Below are 22,067 nucleotides of genomic sequence, written 5' to 3' on the forward strand. Positions count from 1 at the left end.
TTTTATTTTTGGGGGTTTATATGGAATAAGGGTTGCTTTTATTTAAAATAATTATAAGAAGTAAAATAAAATGTTGAATGTTTATTTTGTGTGTTAAAAATGTTTTTAACATGTGTTATATTTTGAAATGTTATGATAGAATCTGTATGATTTTAAATGCATGCTTCAAATGATGCATACAATTAGTATATTTAATTTATAAAAAATTAATTACTATATTGTCATGGCATTTTAAATATTATTTATTTTTAAATTGCTATGTGTTTTTATTTTTTGAATAAAATGTTATGTTTTTCTTCAATTATTAATAATTATGTATTTAAGAAAATCATTTAGTTTGTAATTTATAAATCAAGAGTAAAAAGTATTTGAGGTCATTGTTGTATTGTTTTTAATTGGTATGATATATTGTTATTTACGTTGGTTTAATCAAAACGAATTCTTTTTTAAATCATTTTTTAATAAATAATATTTCATTGTGTGGGTTATAATTTTTGTATCTATTCTGTTGTAATATCATTTTTAATTCAAATGTAGGGTATTTAATATATTAAAATATTTGTTACAATGAAGTGGAAAACAGTAAATCTCACATCTTCAGTGTCCAACAGCTTCTCCATAATGGTTTACCTTGGAGTGGGAATGGTAGATCTAACCCTTTCAGTGTCTAATATCTTCCCCAAAATGGCTTAGATTGGGAAAGGGATAGTAAATCTAACCTCCAACCTTGACCACAATGTTTAACTTTGGAGTGAGAATAGTAAATGTAACATCTTCAGTCTCCAACACCATTCCCAAAGTAGTTAATACTAGAGTGAAAATAGTAAATGTAACCCCTTTAGTGACCAACACCTTTACCAAAATGGTTGAGATTGGAGAGGTAATAATAAATGTAAATCCCTCAGGGTCCAACACCTCCCCCAAAACAAAAATTAGACTGGAGCGGGAGTAGTAAATGTGACCATGTTAGTGTCCAGCACCTTTTCAATAATAACATGTAATTTATTTTTGAAATAGTGTTAACATATTTGCATTTGTGAATATTTTTATAAAAATGTTACATAATTATTTTTAATATATACATTTGTTACACATACAACTGTAATTTTACAGCTTTAATATACTTTTTAGTATATAAAAAATAACTACTATATTATATTCAGTCATATTTGTGTAGTAGTTTTTAAATTATATTTTAAACATTCATGTATATTTTGTTATTACAAGTTTAGCTATGTGTGTACATTTATATAACATTGTAATACATTTTCTTTAGAAATTTAGAATAATTTTGAGTATTTCCCCTGTTTCCTATGGGAATAGCCTTTTTTTACGTCCCTGTAGTGTCCATTTTTTTTACCGCTACCTTTATTAGTTATTTTTGTTAGGAAAACTTACACAGTGCACATACACCCCAAGGTTTTTCTCTGTCACAAACAGGAGGGAAAGGAGAGAAGGCTCAGGCTAATCAAAAGCTTGTTTATTTAGAGTCTCAGAGCACTAAACAAACTTTCCCCCAGAGTTACTAATACTGTAAATTGAGGTGGATTTTTGGGGAGCGAGTTGTGGATATCTGCTGCTTTTCGACGGACAAGGTAAGCCCTTTTTTAAATTTCTCTTTAAGGTTTTAGGGAAAGGTTTTTGTTTAAGGTTTCAGGAAAGGAGTCATGTGGGTGGATGTAGTGAGTATGCATTATAGTCTCAAGGCCTGATTACGAGTTTGGCCGAAAGGCACCGCTGCCACTATTTTGGCGGTCTTCTCGTCCACTGCCTTGGTGGGATGACTGCACAATTACAATCCTGGTGGGAACTCAGCAACAAGACTGCTGCGGGACCACTGTCACTGCCGAGACTCCTGCGAGGTGGTCCCGCCAAGGTTCCTGCGATCCAGATTACAATCTGCCTGTCCTTCGAGCTTTTCCTGGCAGGGACACCACCATGCATAAATAGGCAGAAAGGCACAAAAAGAGGTGAAAACTCACCTTTTTTTCAGGGTCCCACTTCGGAATCTGTGTTGGACGCAACTGTGCAGGTCCCTCCTGTGCTGCTGCCACTAGATCATGATGCTCTGCAACCCCATTGTTGCCAGATGCAAAGGTAGGCTTCACTGTCACTTCTCTTATATAGTGCATTGTAACAGTTTGATATATTTAACATGCAACAAAACATGTAGTTACATGACCTACATATACATTCCGACACATACAACATATATATGTGTTTCAGATATACATATGTTGTACTTACCTATCTCTCCAGCAGTGAAACGTCACTCAGTCAGGACACTGCCGCCAAGAGACCCCCAGCCCAGGAGACCGCCGCAGCAGCGGTACGGAGATGAGATCGTCAATCTCTGAATCAGGCCCTTAGTTTGTTTTTGAACTTTGTTTTGTGGTATGTTGCGTTATATTGTCCTGTAGTGTTGTGCGTTAGGCCTAGTTATAGCTACTATTGTGTTATTTTAGAAATTGTGATATTACTTTTTGATATCACTTTTTGTGTTTATGTTGTGTTTGCGAGTGTTTTGTGAGGGTAGATATGTTATGTTTTCTTACAGGTTTACAATCAGAGGGCATTTTATGGACCTGTTTTTAATGAATTGTTTTTTAAACTAAATTATTTTGGTTTATTGTATTCCAATATTACTGCTTTTAATTTCCTTTACATTTCTGAGTTTCCTTGAACAGTTCCATTTTTTAAGTTGTTTTATGCTTCTTAATTACTTTGGTGGATTTACTTTAAACTTTACTGTAAGAATGATATTTCTATTTTATTTTTATTTTTGCTCAGAAGTATACAGTAGAAGAAACTTCGTGATAACAATAAATAGCTTTCAAAAATCATTAAAGCGCTTGATCATTATACTAATACAAATTCATGATAATAATAAATAACATCAACGGTTCCAACTGATCATTATCACATGAAGCACATTTGTGATAAAAGATTGCAAAATGTTAAGATCACAATTAATACATCCATACCCATATCCATTAATGCTCCAAGAATAGATTCTCCATCTCCTAGCCACAAATCTGATCATAGACAGACAGACAGACAGACAGACAGACAGTTAGACAGTTAGACAGATAGATAGATAGATAGATAGATAGATAGATAGATAGATAGATAGATAGATAGATAGATAGATAGATAGATAGATAGATAGATAGATAGATAGATAGATAGATAGATAGATAGATAGATAGATAGATAGATAGATAGATAGATAGATAGATAGATAGATAGATATTATATAAGTATATCACAAGCCAACATGATTACAACTAGAGGTTTCCAAGACTAAGCCGACCCCCAGAGCTTCAGATATTTCAAGTTAATAGCCATTCCTTTTGCATACAATTCTTCTTGTTTACTAACTGGTCTGCCATTTTTGGAGTATCAGAGAATGGTCTACCAGCATAGAAATACAGATAAGAATTTGATGTCTACCCAATGTCTCTTGGCTCAAATAAATTCCTAATAAACTAGTATGTTTCCATACCCGGCAGTTAGAACTATGTCTTCCTTTTGAAATCACCTAATATTTTTTAGAAGGAATCAGCTTGTTTAATCTGTGCTTAGATTCATTTACCAAAAAGAACAATTGATGGACAGAATGCAGAACAATGTCATACATTCACCCCAGTACAGAGATCTGGGCCTAAATCCATCATTCTTTTGCTCACCATGACATTCCAGTTTGGACCCATGCAAATCAGTCTTGACCCTGCGCCCAATGGGAACAGTCCAGCCCAGAACTGCCAGGCCTGGTCCTCCCTGGACTGGAAACATGCATCCTAGGACCGGTTTCGGGGTTTCACCCCTCATCAGCCAGGATAGCTTGACTCTAGTGGCATGGAGAGCACGGGACCCACGTCTGGGCATACCCGTCCCACTCGGGATGACAAATGCAAAAAGAACAATTGATCGACAGAATGCACACACAAATTTGTATAAACACATCTTTTTTGATACGCTTTGCCACAGGCTCATTCTGCTCTAAAACCCTTGAGGAGGTTGATATAATTAACATGATAATATGATCATTGTTGCAATTTACTTCCGACTCCAACAATAAGTATGATAGTTCTATTTTATTTGGGGTGTGAAATGTTATATTTTATTAAGTATATGTATTTTGATTTAATTGTAATGTAAAAGTTTTATTTTCTATGTGTGTGATTTAATTGATTTTATGTTGTGTTTAGTTCTAATAGTGTGCTTTGCGCTGTTGTAAATCATTTAATATTTATTTAAAAATTGTTATGTTATGGTGGAGTTTTGATTTTGCGGAGCTTTACTAGTTATTATGTAGGTTGGTGATTTTTAAAAGGGATTTTGCTTTTCTAAGTAGTCTACTCCATGGTTATTAATATGGGTTTCAGTTTACATTGTAGCATTTCATGTATTTTACTTTTTTGTATACTTAGTTTAGGTTTGATTTGGTTTACTGATTTAGAGTGCTTTTAGTAATTTCACGTGTTGGGTTCTGCTTATTTTGGCATGGAAGCCAAAGTGGTAAATGTAGCCTTGTATGGCTGTGTTTGAGTATAGCTTAGGTATTGTTTGCATCATTGCCTCTTCAAAGTCTATTATTATGTGTGAAGTAGGTATGCCTTCTTATTTTGCCGTGATTTAATAGTTCATAATAAGTACTACTGTGTTAGGCAGCAGTACCTAAATGAGGGTATGTTAGTGTTTTGATATTCACCTTGTATAGTGAGTATCTCTGTGAATGATCTATAGTACAATTTGTAAGTTCCATCCATGTTTCACATTGGGTCAGTCTTTTGTAATTATTTTGGTTGTTGTGTAGGAAAGAGGGTCCATCGTTTTGTGTAGTGGTTACGTGTTCAGGAATGTCCTGACATGTTCTTCAGAAAAAATAAGTTTTACTGGTGTTTTTCTTAGTATGTACTAATAAGAGTTTTAAAGTGAGTGCTAGCTAACCTGTGATGTATTCAGGTACTTTAGGGAGTATACCCTTTCAGTATTTTAGTACTGGCCTTTTTGTAACTAGTGCTTCCCTCTTTTAAATATTGAAGTGAATGCCATACTTCTATTTTGTTTACATTCGGATGATGGTTATGTTCTCTATTGTTAATAACAACATTATTTTTGTTTATACCCCTCCCATAACAAGTGGTAGAATAGTATTTCGTATTTTTCCTATTTACATTCTCAGTGCTTGTATATTCCTGTCTGTAAGTCTATGACGTTTGTGAGAGCAATTGCTTGCCTTTCGGTGATGTTATATATCTTGCTCTTTCTGGGAGATAATAGTTTAATAATACAATTAAGGGCCTAATTACAATGTCAGTCTGAGTTGCCTCTGACCGACACTGTTTCGTGGAAGGTATCAACTGACCATAGGTCGGCGGTTCTGACCGCGCAATTGGATGCGACCACACATGGTGGAGTCACAAACCTCGTTTAATCAATGGAAGTTTGGGCGGCGGGCTTAAACTGCCCACAGCACAAGCTCCCATTGTAAAATGAAAGTTTTTAAACATTGCTGCACCATGTAGCAGGAACCATGGCATGCCTGCCACACGGTGCAAGGATGATGAAGGGGGCACCATAGTTGCTTCCCAAGGACAAATGCGGAGGGCCAGGGGGGAACGGGGCCCTGCTAGGGGCCCCCAAAGTCAATTTCCAACAACCAATCCATGTCAGAAAGGCCAATATGAATTGGCTACCGGAAACCAACATTCTAACCCCAACGGCGGAAAAGCTATACTTAAGGGATTATGAGGGTTTAAACTCTGACCGCTGTCATTATAATATGGCGGTCGGACTTTAAACCCACCATGTCAGAGGCTTTCCGACTGACATCGTAATCAGGCCCCTAATATTGTGTTATAAAGGAACTTTACTTTGTTATTTTAAATCATTTTACGTTTTAAACTTGCATATGTGTTGTAGATTGTAAATGCGGATATTGGTTTCAGTTGAAGCTATTGAGATGCGGTTCAGATGTCTTGATTTCTATTTGGGAAAATTTATTTTAGTAGCATTTTAAACATTTAGGTTTGGATTGTTTGTAGGGTTTTGGGACTTTATTGTTATTTTTTACATATAAGGATTACTTGATTTTTAAACATTTCTTAATTTGACTTACTTTTAACATGCCTTTGTCCAGGTGTTTGAGTGTGGAGATTAAGGGGCCCATTAGCATGGCAGGCGGATCGCCACCGCCCAACCGGCAGTGGCGATCCACCCGCCAAAACACCCCACCGGTACGGCATTTTACCCCCCGCCACATTAGCGCGGCGGACGGAAAGACCGTCTGCCGCTTTTCCGCCAGTAGGCAATCGTCACGATTGCCTACCGGGCGGAAAAGGCCCATAATATGGTGGCGGTGCTTTGCAGGCACCGCCATCCATATTATGATGTGTGCGGTTAAGTGCCTTTCCATGGCGGGGACTCCGCCATGGAAAGGCATTTGGTTTTCACTTTTGGGGGCCTGTTGTTGTCCCCCGGGGGGTGGTGGGCTGCACTTGGGGGGTACCTATGGTACCCCCCTACATTGGCATGCACGAGGTGGCAGGCACCACGAGGTGCCTGTCACATTGTGCATGCCACTGCACAACATGCATTTTCAGCATTGTGGTGGGTGCTGCTTACAGCACCTCCCACCACAATGTTGAATATGCAGGATGCGACCGCCACGGTGGCGGTCGCATCCTCATCGCTGGTGAGGGACCGCCGCACCACTGGCGGCTGGTCCCAGCACCGCTAGGGTGGCAGACGGACTGTAGTCTGCCCGCCATCCTAATGGACCCCATAGTAATAATTGTGCAGAGCTTTGATTTTGCTGCAGTTGTAGATTATTTCTAAAGATTGCTAAAGAAATAAAAACAAACATTTTGTTTAGTTATTTACACAATTTTGAATTAAGTTAGGTTACATTGAGTTAGTTTAATTTCTTTAACTTACCTGTTAAGGTAGTTGGTAAATATTTAGCAGTCTTCCGCTTTGTTGTTATTTTAAAGTAAACATTTTTATACTATTACTTTCATTATATTTATATTTTTTCTAATGAATATTTATTTACATTATTTGTTTAATATGTGTTAAATGTCAATTTGTATGTAGTAATAATAATTTCTGTTGAAATGTATTCATTAGAACTGTGTTTATATTCGTTCTATTGCTTAAATAAGCACCTTAATGTTTATTTATGTTCTGCTTATTTTAGTGATATTGTCGATATTGTATGTTTAATATTTTTGTTATTGTATGTAGTTATTTAAAGGCTACCATTTTTTTTGTGTGTACTTTCAACATTGTTCAAATGGACACTTTGTACAGCAACAATTTGTTGATATTTGTGTTTTTGTTAAAATGGTGATTATTTTTTTAACCATATTTTGATAAAAACTGTTTTGTGACTTGATTTTGATTTCTGCAAAATTATATCATGGGTCTCAATGGCTCAATGCTATGCATTGGGCATTTAAATGGTGACTCAGACTGTGAGCATTAACATACACTACCCTATACAATGAAGTTATGCAAGTAATTAAGGAATACTTTAGGCACAATATTGAATAAGTGGCAAAAGATTTCATGGTTTGGGAGGTATTCAAGGTGGTTGTGAGGGATGCATGCATTGTGAAGCGGAGTAGTATATTCAAAAGACTGCAGCAGTGTATAGGTGCCTCTGAAATAGAGATGCAGGATTTAGAAACCAAACGCTTTGCCACTCGAAGCCTTGTTTTACATGCAGAGTTCAGTGTAAAAATAGCTGCATATAATGAGACTGCTAAGATAGAGGTTAGACATCTGGGCAAAGCAATGACAGATTGGCGATACAGGGAGGATGAATGACCAAGTAAGACAATTTCAAACAAAATTAAACCACCTTGCGCTGTTGGCCATATCACAATTGTGAACAGAGAAAGGCAGACCTTATGCGAGGCAGAAGAAATAACATGGCATTTCTTGCTTTGAACACCTCTAAAACACAGGCTTCTGAGTTGCAGCTCACAGAATATGTAGATAAGATTGCAATTGCATGGCTGAGTAATGGGCACAGAGAATTCCTGAGTCAACCAATTATGGTTAGGGCTCCCGGTTTTATGGTATTTATTTTTTTGACATTTCCGTCTGTATTTATCCACTTTTGTTTTGTGTTTTCTGTAAATATTAAGCTGCAATGGGTATTTTTCCACATTTATTTAACTAATAAATGTATACTCACATTTGAATGTCCAAAAGGATTACGCAGTATACGGTGCAATAGCGTTATCTTAAAACTCTTGCATTGAAGAATAGCATAAATAACTGTAGATCTGCACTTAATTAAACTTAATTAGATAATCTATTGTCTTTTTTAATATCCCCTACCTCTCAGTCTGTACACCAAATGATCTGGCACTCATGATTGACAGTAGAAGAAATATTTTAAAAAAACTATTTTTCATATTTTCTGTTTATAAAAATAAATACAGACAGGAAAATAAATAGTTTTCTGTCTGTATTTATCTGTAAAAATCAGTAAAGACGTAAAACTGGGAGCCCTAATTATGGTCAACGAGATAGTCTAAACAGTTACAGGGCTGCTTAGTGGGCAAGCGCCTAGACTTACGGGCTGCTTGGTGAGTTCCCCAAGGAATATGCTGCATTGTTAGCCAGGCACCTGTTAGCAGTGTATGAGCAAGCAAATGAATGACATATGCCTCCCATCTTGAGAGAGCCTTTGCTCATTACAATATGAAAACCTGGTACGGTCCCAACGTAATGAGAATCCTATAGGCTGCTGTTGTTTACAAATACTGTCACTGGAGGGGGCGTGGCTTGAGACCGACTAAGATGGCCGCACACTGAATGCGCTCCGGTAGCCATCTGTAATCTCCCCATTTAAATTTGGCATAATCCATCCGAAAGTGGAGCACTGAAGGATAGAAAACATAATAGCAGCGGTGCGGGACTGAAAGGCGACCTGCCCGGCTGAAAATAAGGTGCTATCGACGGTGGAGGCGAGCACCGCGGCTGCGCCTGCTTCTCAACATGGTGCCGGCTGTGCACTGAGCAGTGCTGCTGGAAACCAATAGCCCGGGTGCACTTGCGGGACCTGATCCCTCGAGAAGCGGCGGCAGCCCGGGCCAGTGCAGACAGAAGGAGCGGCGATCATCGGGTTGGCCCAGGCAAGTGCGTGCATTCATTTAAAATACTGCGGCCGGCACAGCGGCCTGAACAGACCTCCCGGACGCGCCCCAACATAAGCAGCCTGAGTTGGAAGTGTTGAGCGGCCTCCAACCATCGGCAGACATTCGAAAGGAGCGTGCTGGCTGCTATCCAACGCAAAGGCACATTTACTCCTGCTCCATGATGAATTGCGGGTCTATAGACATTACTGAACAGTTGTTCATGCAAGCCCCCTGAGAGGCAGCTCTGGGACTGAAAGTCACTTAGGCCTGCACCCACTACAGCACCGCGCTTGAGCTTGAATAGCTCACAGGGCTGGGAGGACTTCAATCAAAGGAATTAGCCCGCAATCCATACAAGTGTTGTGAACAGAATCGGCAGTTGAGCGGGGATACTTGGAGGTCCTGCTGGTGTTCCAGAGTGGTCCTGCATCCAGAGTCAGCAATATACATCCAGGGGGGCGCGCGCAGCATTGAGGCAGCGATAAAAGGCACAAATAAAAGATCCTTTTGCATCCTCCCACCTCCTTAATTTGTACACAAGGGGTCCCTCGGCTGGATGGTGCGGCCAGAGGCAGAAAGAGCAGAGAAAATGGAGGCTAAGCCACTAATCCTAACCCAGGAAGCCAGGACCTCCCCGAGACCTCTTGAATGGACATAATGCCCCTGGGCTCAGGGTGGTTGGTTATCACAATGGGGCGCAATAAGGGCCTGGGACAAATGAACCAGATTGACAAGTACACAGTTGCAATGAGCCGTGACTGAGGAGCAGAGGAGGCAGCTCCTCCCCAAGAACAGGAAGAGCACGATCCAGATCCATCCCTTAAAGATAATATGAGGGTGATAGCGGGCCTCAACGGCACCCTGGAGCCGAAGCTGAACTCAGTCACTGAAGAGGTGAGACCTGCAAAAACTTGGTGAAAAAGCAACCACTGCTGAAACTAATATTGGGAATCTGCAAAACAAGACTAAACGCCTTGAAGAACAGGTCACGATCCTCACAAAGCAGCACGCGGACATCATGGCCCGAATGGAGGACCAGGAGAGCAGGGCAAGGCATTACAACATCCAAGTCGTGGGGGTACTGGAGGGGGCCGAGGGACCATCCGTGAACCTCTTCCTGGAACACCTGATCACCCACATCCTCAAGCCAACAAGACTGTCAAACTACTTCACAGAGGAGCGAGCGCACCTCTCGCTAGGCCCGCGCCCACGCCCATGCCCTGGGGCACCCCTGCGCACTTTAGTGGCTCGTATCTTCAACTACCGGGATAGAGACGCTATCCTGGAAGCTTCTCGAACACGGTGTGATATCCAGTTTGAGACTACCACAATTAGATTTTTCCCAGACTTCACATTGCAGGCACAGCGCCAGATGAGGGCTTTCGACCCGGTTAAAAAGACCCTCAGGGAACGAAACTTGAAATATATTATTCTGTTCCCTGCAAAATTTAAAGTGCTGGCAGAAGGGAAGTCGCACTTCTTCACCTCTCCCAAGGCGGCATGGGACTGGTTGTAGAATCAAGCACAATCGCCGGTTCGAAAAGTCCAACTGCAGAAGAGTCAGAGTCTTACGTCCCAACCGGACAAAAGCTATCAACGTGGTGCAGATAAGTGATGCTGAGGTTCCATGGGACATTTGAGTGGGGCCTGGAGTGTTGGTACCCCTGGGCTCTGGGAAGCCACAAGAGTGACAAAGTCAAAAAGAGAGAATCCCCCTTAAGGCACTGATGGATAACAAGCAACAACTTACACCAATCATACAATCACCAGAGTAAGACACAAAATCCTCCGTGGGCCAAAAGTTCCAAGTTATAAAATTATTTATTCTCAATAAAACAGAGTCAATTAATCAAACAATCATCATTAAATATATAGATTCCTATGGTTAAACAGAAAATACAAGCTAAATTCAAAAAATAAAAGACATAAAGGATAAAAAACGCATTACAAAACCAAGTGTATATGTCATAAATTGGGGAGAATCATACAAGAAAAATGTTTTCTTGTCAACATAAAGAGCACAGACACTAGATCCAGATCATCCATTCTCCTTGCAGCAGTAATTCCAAATACTTGATTTATTTGAATCACAAATGTCTTGACAATCTACAGTCTGGCTTCTTATTGTTGCGTCGACGCGTTTCGGTGGATATAACTTATTGCAAACCACCTTCCTCAGGACATGAATCTATTTCTCCCAAGTAAACTCTTTTTAAAAACATATATCTAAAAAAACAATAAAGACAAACAATCAATGAGGCAGGCTCTTCATATTATACATAATGATAAAAATGCATTCTTCTAGTAACATCGCAATAAGATTTACATTATTCTGACAACATCACAGTTATAATACCACCATTAGTATATCCACCGAAACGCGTCGACGCAACAATTGAATTATTGAGGAAACAACCAAAAACTTCAGAGACCAGACAAGTCTTCGTTTTGAAATTTTCAACTAGTTCCAAAAAAATTAAAACTATCATCAATCGCCATTGGGAACTTCTGCAATGTGAAACAGATTTCACTGGAATATTTCAACACAAACCCTTACATGCTTATCAAAGATCTAAGAATTTAAATAACTACTAATGAGGAGTCCGAGGACATCTAACCTCCGAGAGTTTCGAGGTACCAGGCAGTGTACTAACTGCGTACATTGTAATAATGTCATCCCTGGAAACACGTTGCAACACCCACACACTGGTGAAACCATTAAGCTATTCCACAATTCGGATTGCAACTCTTACAATATCATTCATAGCATTAAATGTCCTTGTGGACTCCTATACATAGGAAAGACTGAAAGAAAGGTTAAAACACGCATGTCTGAGCACAAAAGTACAATTAGAACTCAAAACAAATCAAGTAGTCTAGCCATTCATTGGGCAGAAGCCAGGCATAGCATAGCCCAATTTAAATTTCAAATAATTTCAAAAGTTGAACATCATTCTGGTAAGGATCTAACAAGATCCTTACTCCAAAGAGCAGTGTATTGAATTAGGCGTTTAGATACACAAGACCCCGGGGTCTCAATGACAGAATAGATTATGGATGTTTTCTATGATCAGTATTCCGATGTTCTAGTCTATGACTATTCATATATATAATCAACATGTGTGTATAACATGCAATACCATGCCTCCTCGAACTCCTTTTGCTGTATACTATACAGTCTTTGTCTTTTCATATATTCTACATATTCTTCGTTACCTGATCACTTGTTATGAGTCTTAATTTTGAGCGTTTTTTAAGATTGGATTTTATGGTCAAGCACTTCATTTAAGTTTTTTAGGTTTTGACAACATTTAAGACATGAACCAGCTTAGTGTATTCTTTAAGGTTGTTTCAACCTAAAGTAGTTTCAATAGTGAAGTCTGTCGCCCATTTTTGTGATCTCTGTGTACACGGCGTTTCATCTACCCGGTAGCTAGTTGCAATGATGTTGTCCTCTCTTGATGTTTATGATTTTACGCGATCACGTGATCGAGCAACGTAAGCGTGCGTGAATATGCGGAGTGTAGTGTGGGAATTGACAACAGTTCACCGGCAAGGCTCGGGTCACGTTTATTTGAATTCGTGTTTGAATTCAAGTTGTAGGTAAGCGTATATGCTCTGGATAGGTTGGAGGATCCTCATTTGACAGTATACAGAGGAAGTCATACCATTGATTTTCTTCACTTTTAACAGTTCGTAACCGGCATCTTGGGGTGCCGAGTGGAGCGCAGTGTGGGAATTGACAATAGCTTACCCGCAAAGTTAGTCTGGATTTTATTACTAATCTTCCAGCAAGTTATACCTTCACTACCATTTTAGTTGTTTACATGTTATCAAAAATGGCACCTTTCATCTCCCTCAAAAAGATACCCACTCTGCAGAATTTAGTAAAATATTCATTGATCATATCGTTAGACTGCATGGTCTACCGACTAAAATCCTCTCAGATTGCAGAGTTCAGTTCAAATTTAAATGTTAGAGAACACACTGTGATAAGTTAGGAATAGAGGTAGTCTTGTCACCTGCTTTCCACCCACACATCGATGGGCAAACTGAGCGGGTAAATCAATCCCTAGAAACTACACTAAGATGCTTACTGTCCATGTACATAGAACAATGGGATCAGACCTTACCCCTAGCGGAATTCACTTATAATAACAGCACCCACTCAGCCACAACTTACACACCCTTCTACTTCCTGTCAGGACAACATCTTCAGGCCCTTTCCATGGATATATCAGGAGTATTTACTACGCTACAATTGGTCACTTAATGATTAGAACAACTGCATGAAATTCAAAAACAAGGCAATGGTTATCAACACGGCCCCTCCAACTAGAACGCCCAAGGAAACTACGACCACAGTTTATAGATCCTTATGACATTATCAAGTTAATTAATCCAGTCACCGTCAAGCTACGGCTTCTCCCTGAACACACCACCCACCCAATGTTTCACGTTTCACTGATCAATCCATACCACCCGCCACACAAAATGATACCCCAATCCCACCCATTCTGATTAAGAGTACGAAGTTCACTGTATCCTGGACTCTAAACGATCTCAGGGAAAACTATATTACCTTATATATTGGAAGGGTTATAACCCTTCAGAGCTTTCCTGGAAACCTGCCTCCTCGGTTCCTGCCCCCCCGTCTGGTGAGTTGATTTCATGCCGTCCACCCCACCAAGCTACTTTTGGGAGGGCGACTGTCAGGATTCCTGCCACAGCCTACCTCTCTTCACTATCACAAATATACGGGCATTTTTGTATCGTTCCTCCAAACACTTTTGAATGTCTTGTACCCTGCCTTTTGACCTTATTACATGCTGTTAGTAATAACTAGCTAGAGCTGGTGTTCCCAGGTTTGTTTGAAAAGGCTTAGTAGCTTTTACACATGTTTTACCATGCATATGCCAGGTCAAGTTTCAGGTGCCACCGAAACATTCAGAAAATCAACAGAATAAGTATCAAACAACCAGTATTGATAACCTCAACGTAAACCTGCCGGAAGACAGGCCTCATCAAATCAATCACCTGCACCTGTTTCTTGAAATAAGCAATTAGAACGCAACCTTTGTGAACTTTCTAAAAGCACCTTCCAGAAGGCAGCCGTATCAAGTTCATTACCTGCAACTGTTTCTTGTTAAAATCAATTATGTGACCTTTGTGAACGTTCTAAATCAGTGCAATTAACACTCACAAGCAGAACTAAGAGAAGCTGTTGTATTTAAAGACCGTCCACACTCTTCCCCTTCGCTTAGCTTCTTTACTTGCCCCTTACCTGTTTTCCGGCTTCCAGAACTCTGACTTGCAGCTCCCTTGTTCCTAATGCTTCGACCTCACCGTAAAGAACGTCCTGCATTAGTCTTGCACCTGTATGGAAAAAACTAGAAGAAAAGGAGATATGCATTAACAATCTTGATTTCACTACGCACTGAGCTCAGTCGCAACATCATGCTGCAAACAAAGGTAACCAGTATTTTTGTTCTGCCAAATAGGACTTGGTAGAAGCTAACCCTGTCAAAATTGCTTGAGGGTTTGATGCTGACACCATACTCACTACAGTTTTTGAAACTTCAATGAAGAGGCCTCTACAGACTATTTAAAAAACTAACAACAATAAAACTAAAGGTTGGTTGAGATTTGAAAAGCTTTTGTGAGGTGATACCTTAAGAGATATAGTTAATACTAGACTAAAGCCTTATTATTTGTTTGTTTATAGGTACCATATCTGCCGGTACCATTAAAAAGACTGGCAACTCTTAAGTTGCAATGGTGCTCCATTAAAGCCTTCCAAGGTGACAAAGTCTCTTTTAAGGGTTCTGAATCTTTGGTTTCTAGACTGTTCAAGAGTTGTTCCATTTCTAGACCTCTTTCTCAAAGGTTAGCTCCTATTTAGGATCTTCCTCTGGTTCTGAGATGTTTGCAAACTCACCCTTTTGAACCTTTGAACATGGTAGAATTAAAATATCTTTCTTTAATTATGTTTTTTTTTTGTTGGTATCACATCTGCACGTAGACTAGGTGAATTCTGCCCTTCTGTGACGTCCAACAACTTTTTTAACGTTCTTGGATGATGCAGTAGTGTTGAAACTGAATCCTTCTTGTCTTCCCAACGTTAATTCTAAGTTTCACTTGTCTCACGAGGTAGATATTTCTTCTTTTCCATCACCTGTGTCTAGGAATGACAAGTCATTGCATTTGTTGGATGTTGAATGATTATATTGACAGATTCAATAAGAACAGAAAGTCTGTTTGTCACTTTTGCTTTACCTGCACAAGGTAAGTAAGCTTCAAAGATGGCTCTAAACTACTGGAAAAAAGAGACTATTGCTTTTGTGTACTCAAATCAGAACTCCCAATGTCCAGCTATAATCCAAGGCTTGGAACTTAGGCATGTGGCCACACATTTGAGAGACATTATGGGTTGCAAAATATCCCTCAAGAGGGTAAATGTTTTGGCGTAGGAGTTTTGCAGTATGCAAAAAACACTTAGGGGCATATTTATGGAAGGTTTGTGTCACGTTTGCACCACGCAAAGTGGTACATGCGTGATGCAAACCTCTAAGTCAGACTTATGAAGCCATGCAAAGCCCGGAAAACCTGGGAATGACCCACAATGTTATGCCTCCCCAGGTGAGGCATAATGAGGATAAATATCTTTGTTTCTCCTAGTTTATTCTTCTTTCTATGCATCCTGCATTTTTCAGCACAAATAAAAAGGGAAAAAGGCCTCTCAAGATTGCTTTTATGCTGGATGGTGCCCCACCCAGCCTTCCTGGTTACGGCCTTTGATATTGGCTCTGTATTACACGAAAGGCTAGTTCTTACACCTCCTAGCTAAGGTGGGAGGAGTTAGTTAGTGTTTCCTGTTTTATATTACCTGTCTCAATTCAGGAGGCTTAAAACCTCAATTGTGATGACTGGGGTGAGGGTGAGTAGGACTAAGAGCAAAGAAGATTATCTGTAAGTAATGGGGCCAATATGCAATTGAATCGATCATACCCCTTAATACTTTACTATGTGCTTCATCACGGCTACAAGTTCAAGGTGACACCTTTGGAGCACATCCAACTTCGTGCACATTGCCAAGCTCTTCCCAGAGAAGGTACTCTGGGAACGCTCAATCTGCCAAACAGGGATAGTGAACACGCTCCTGCTCATCCACCGCAAACGCTTCGTAGCCTCTACATAGGTATGAGGCGCTATGCAAATGCTACAATATAAAACTATTAGATTCTATGAATCCAAGTTGCAGGCTACATCTTTGCTCATATTGAAGAAAGTCTGGGTACATGTGCCTGCAGTATTTCCTTTACTCCTTCTACAATTCCTACCAATTGCATTTGTAAGGTGCACTAATGCACCATTGGCCTCATTTTGGCCCCATGTAAAATACCACTAGGTAATGCTCGGTGGTGGTAATTTTGTGGCTCTTTAAGTATTTTAAAGACATAGAAAATGTGGCCTTTCATCCAGTAATAACATAACTACATGTTATCTTATTTAAGATTTATAGAGTGCTCTGTCACCAACGTATCTTGGTGCTACGTTTGGCAGGCGGATATGCAACACAGCCTATAAATTCTGACGTTACATTGATGGAAACAACATTGCGGGTTCCCTGTGCACACACTAGGAAGAGACATTCTCAAGGAAGGAAGTCACAGACTCAAGGCAGATGTTAGGGTCGACCACCGTGATTACATTGGGCCTGATTCACAGGTAAACGTACACTTTTTCTAACTTTACTACTGTTTGGTATTCACAAAGGTAAACTTAGACCAAAAGTCTAATTTTGCTAGAAGTAACTAACATTTGTGAATACCGAAAAGTAGTAAACTTATACAAAAGTGTAGGTTTAACTTTTTGAATCGGGCCCATTGTTGGCACGGAGCAAAGATATGCAATATAGTTTCAAAGTTTTTTCACTTTTTCATTAGGAGCACAATAGCTAAGGATCAGATATATTTGCATACAATACAGTCAGTATTGCCACATTTCTCAAAATGTACATTAACGGGAGAGGTGTGCTGTAATCGGGTTAGCCCACATATTTCCCGTGGCACGTTAAGTGAGGCAATAAGTGTGATTTAAGTGCTGAAATACTAAGGTCCTAATTATGATTTTTTAGCAGGAGTAGGTACGATTTATCACACACAATAAAATTCCAAACTGTGGGGTTGGAATTTATCAGGTGCAACCAAATAGCACCTGATAAAGCCGGATTCTTATCTATCTTACCATCACCAAGAATCCTCTCAGGTCGCCAGGATCTTTCTATCTGCTAAATAGTGTAGAGGGGAGAAAATCCAATTTTAGCAGAAAATCAAACATAACACATTTTTGAACTCTAAAGGACCACTGACTCCGAATCTCAATTTTTAGGGATTTATTAAAAAGCCAAAAATAATTGCACATACAAGCTCCTCATCACGAGGTTAAGAACATAAATGGGCACTAATACAAAAAATATCCTACGCAGGAGACTCATCTGACTCAGAATGAGAAGAATAGTCAGTTCCAGAAGCATTAGACATCCAATAACTGCTCCAATCTCTATATCAGAAGTCATTAACCTAAAAAGAAAATCAATTAGTCTATCCCTACTCTGTCTCTAAGGTGACATCCCTAATTAGCATTTTCCCCAGGCAAGAGGATAAAAGGTGTCAGAAGTGAAGACCTCCTTAGAAGTACACTCACTTTGTCGAGAGCTCGTTCTAAGATGCTCCTTCTAGCTTCCCATCTAAACCTCAACTGCTCAACCCACGGGCACTGTCCCTAATTCAAAATCCCAAAATCATAGAACACGCCCTCCGTCCCACCTCTCCAGCCAGGTCTTCCTCTGGTACTTTTCCACTGAAACTTGTATCCCATCCAAAGACGGTTAGCTTGTCCAGGCACCTTCTCCGCCGAAAGTATCATCTCTGCATTCCAGTATACTCCTGTGTTGGCTTCTCATGCCATCCTAACTCCTGAAACAAAGGGTTAGTTTCATTAACGAGCTAGGTGTCCTTAGACCTGCAACAGATACATGGGAACGAGAAACTTTCCACTTCTCTGAGATTTTCTAACATCTATGAAACCCAAAGCCTTACCAAGGTGAACCATTTTCGGTCAACAATATTTAGCTAACATAAGAAGCAAACAGGCCTTTCTCTTAAACGTATATGCGATTAGGCCTTTACACAATTAAACACACAATTCTAAAGTTATACTGTAAGCATTGATATTCATTAAATTGCATACATGAATAAGCAAATCTATACATGCAAACTTTAATATGATACACGTTTAAATCTAATGCATCACATTATACGGGAAAAAGGTCATCATGCATTGTCTAAAATACATTTTCGATTAAACACTACATTGAGCTTCGTAAATGACATGATTACATTTTTATTCGCACTATTATATGCTGCTTTTAGTATTACATTTCTAAGCCACCCGTTAATACAATCCCACTAAATATATGGGTGTAGACTAACAGTGATTATGATGCACCCCTACAAATTTCAAAATAACATGTGGATTTTGGTGCTTGTTCAATTTCTGCACGTGTGACCTGTCAGAATTTAAGTAGGGTGAGGTTTTTAATGTACCTGGTAATTACCATGTGCGGTAAATGCCGCCCAACGCAGAATTCCTCTGTAAACGGTTTTGCGCAGTGTTCTGAAACACTAACCCACTCATGATCAAGGCTAGGAGCTAAACCTTGCAATTCGTATTGCCAATTTTTATCTGGTGGGTTTTATTAAAGGAGGGACACCTTGCATTTGAAAAAGAGAACTAATATCTGAAAAATAGCAATAATAATGAATGGTTCTCCGATAGTGCCTAACTTTGGGGACTGAAGCGCTGTAGAGGATATGGGATTCTGGTGCTGATTTTATTATTACTCATTTTTATCAAAGGCAGTCATTAGGTTGAGGAAATGGCTAGAAATAAAACCTTAGTCATGCAGATTATAAAACGGAAGTTCCAGTGTCGAAATCATTGAGTATTATTTGTTGCTAATATAGTGTTAAAATTAACTGGGTGGGGCAAGCATATCTGGTGATTAATCACCCCCATTTCCTTTAATTTTCTAGCAAATTACTTCAGTTGGCTTGCCTTGTTTGAATATATCTGTTTTTTCCAAATAATAATATTATATTGTTTACACAGTGCTTCATACCACCACTCTGCATTCAATAAGTACTCTAAATGACAAGTGTTCATTTTTCCAATTTTAGTAGTACCCAGTTTACTCAACTCGAAGGATGAAAGGTAGTGTTATTTTGTGAATGAAGTCTTTCTGATGACGTCATTTCTCAGTGGCAAGCGTTTATCTCACAGTGGAGCCCTCGTGCTGGCAGAATGCATTTATGAAAGAAAGGAGTCTGCAAGCTGAATCGCCTCAAGGGTCCTCCTTTTCATTGTGGACGTCTCGCTCACTGGCCATACAAAAGATACTAATAGTGCTGAAACAATGAAAATCTGTGGTCGCGTGACTATTTTTCACCAATTACCTACCATGTTGTTTCAGCCATATTCAGTAGTCACAATCAAATGAAGTCGTGCCCGTGCCTGGGAGGCCAAAACTCAGCTCTTTAAAAGAGTCCCTTGCAGCCTTGGTTCGATTACTATACCCTGGCGGGCGAGGATGTCACAAAGACTGGCTGCACCGTGGGAGAAGGTAAACCTCTTCTCGGGCAGTCTTTGTAATCCCCTCTTTCTCTGGGGGGAAAAGGAAGACCAAGTCACAGTCGGGCCCAGCGACTCAAGGAAGAGGCTTAGCAATGTTGACATGTGCTGTAATGAAAATTAACCCCTTTGTCGATGGACCTTACTCGCTTTGCCACCCGAGTGGGTAATTATGCTTAAGCATTGCCAGGACTCATGCTTGCCTTTCCAGCGTGTGCGGAAGGGTTTTTTGGGGTTGGAGGTGATTTAGTTTATGTTGAAAGGTTAGCCCTGCTGTGGTTTGCTGTGGTTATCGTGAGGATAAGCCTCAAGAAGGGTTGAAACAAATAAATACTAAGCTAAAAACCATATGTAACTTAGAGCAGTCAGAATTAAGACATGTTTTCAGAACTGAGGGCCCGCTTCACAATGTAAACTTAGACCTGAAGTCTAGGAGGCTGATTACCAGTCCAGCTGCCGCATTACACTGCCACAGTACTGCCGCAACCGCTGGTAATTTACGATTCCTCGACGTTGGCACGGTGATCTGGGGCAGCAATATGCTGGTGGTGCCGCTGCGACACTGCCAAGCAAATTACCACTTTCCAGACCACCACACTTTTCATGGCGGTGAGCCCGCGATGAAAAGTGTGGTGATCAGGAAAGCAAGAGGGCCCTACAGTGCCCTGGTGCCCCTGTGCATTGGTGTGCATACAGGGGGGCACATATTTTATGCACCCATGTTCCTGCACAGAATGGACTGCACAGTCCATGCCGTGCAGGAACGGGCTTTGGTGCTCACTCAGCGCTGCAGTTCTAAGGCTCACATATCACCACGACAACCCCTTCCCTCCTCCCCGCCACGGGCGGCACTGTGGCTAGCTACGCCACTGGAATGAGTGAACTTAGCATTATTAAAGCGCAACAACCACCTCAAGAGGCAGCTCGGGTGCTAAAAATACTGGAACAAAAGGAAAAAAACTGTTTCCCTGAAAGAGAGTGGTGTATTTTTTGTTCTGGCCCCCACCGTTTTCATTTTAAACTGCCAGCTTGATCTCTTCTTCTTTCATGCGGAGCATCTAAAGCCTGTTTTTTACCAAGATTTATTGATTGAGCAGTCTGTTATATTCTCACCACTAGCGTCACGAAGCCTGCTTGCATGTATGCTTTCAATAAGTATGTTTTTTATCATAGCATAACTATACATCCTGAGTATTCAGGTGTAGAAGCTAAGGGTTTGAAGAACATTTTCCCATTAGTAGAGGTTTACTCATGGGAAGGATAGTGGTTTAGATAGGGAGAGGAGTCACAGAAAAGTATTAGATAGGAGCAAAGTGCAGACCTAAATACAGCAACCGGTAAATCCCACTGGGTATGATTCATAAAGTTATTTGTGCTGTTTAGTCTACAAAAATCTTCGTTTACGAATGAAAACTCACATTATCGATTTCATGAAGTGTGATTTTACACTCATAAAAATATCTGCTCCCACAAGAAATTTTGCTATAATGGAGACATTTTTGCTTTAGGACATCTGATCACAGTAAGTAGCAGGTTTGTGCGTGCTGCAGCGTGGGGACATCTGCAAAAGCTGGTGAACATCTACAAACTCGCACATTTGTGGTAAATTACTTTGAAAATATTTTGAGATAAAAGTATCAGTTTCTAGGATTGGAATATGAAGATAACGCACCCAAAACGGTTGACTGTCTAGGAGAAGATACTTCTCCATGTGCAAAAATATATTCACCATTGAGAAATAAAGAAAAGTTTGAAAATGGAAATGCACATCAACCTTAAATTCTTTCATGTGAAAATGTGCACATGCACATTATATATGTGGATTTTCTTGGGATTATGTATATTTAAGAGTAGTTCTGGAATTCTGGACGAGTTTAAAAAAAGTCAGAAATGCACTTGCAATGTAGGTGCACCATTGTGAGTATATTTCCAACTTGTTTATCAGTCGAACTGAATGACTTAATGGAGGAGTGGATAATGTGTGAAACTGGAGAAAATACCTTCATAGGATCCAGTGCTGTTGGTTGAATTTTCACTCGTCACATGACTCATAGACTGGCAGGCAGGCAGGAAACATTATAGGACTATAATAAGAACAAACAAATCCTACATCTGAAAATACAGGGGTATATTCACAAGAACGTGTGCTAAACATCACCAAAAAATGTTAACGCAACTTTACACATCGCAGCCTATCGCGAGAAAATAAGCCTGTGT

At 39.9% G+C, this 22,067-nt stretch overlaps 1 protein-coding gene across 1 annotated transcript in view; it reads left to right on the forward strand.

Moving 5' to 3' along the window:
• LOC146864085 (UDP-glycosyltransferase 3A1-like) overlaps positions 1-22,067 on the forward strand; it is a 282,339-nt gene that overhangs the window by 71,646 nt on the left and 188,626 nt on the right. The gene's annotated exons all lie outside the window — the stretch shown is intronic.

The sequence above is a fragment of the Triturus cristatus genome, chromosome 2_1 (assembly GCF_964204655.1).
Source record: "Triturus cristatus chromosome 2_1, aTriCri1.1, whole genome shotgun sequence".
Taxonomy (NCBI): domain Eukaryota; kingdom Metazoa; phylum Chordata; class Amphibia; order Caudata; family Salamandridae; genus Triturus; species Triturus cristatus.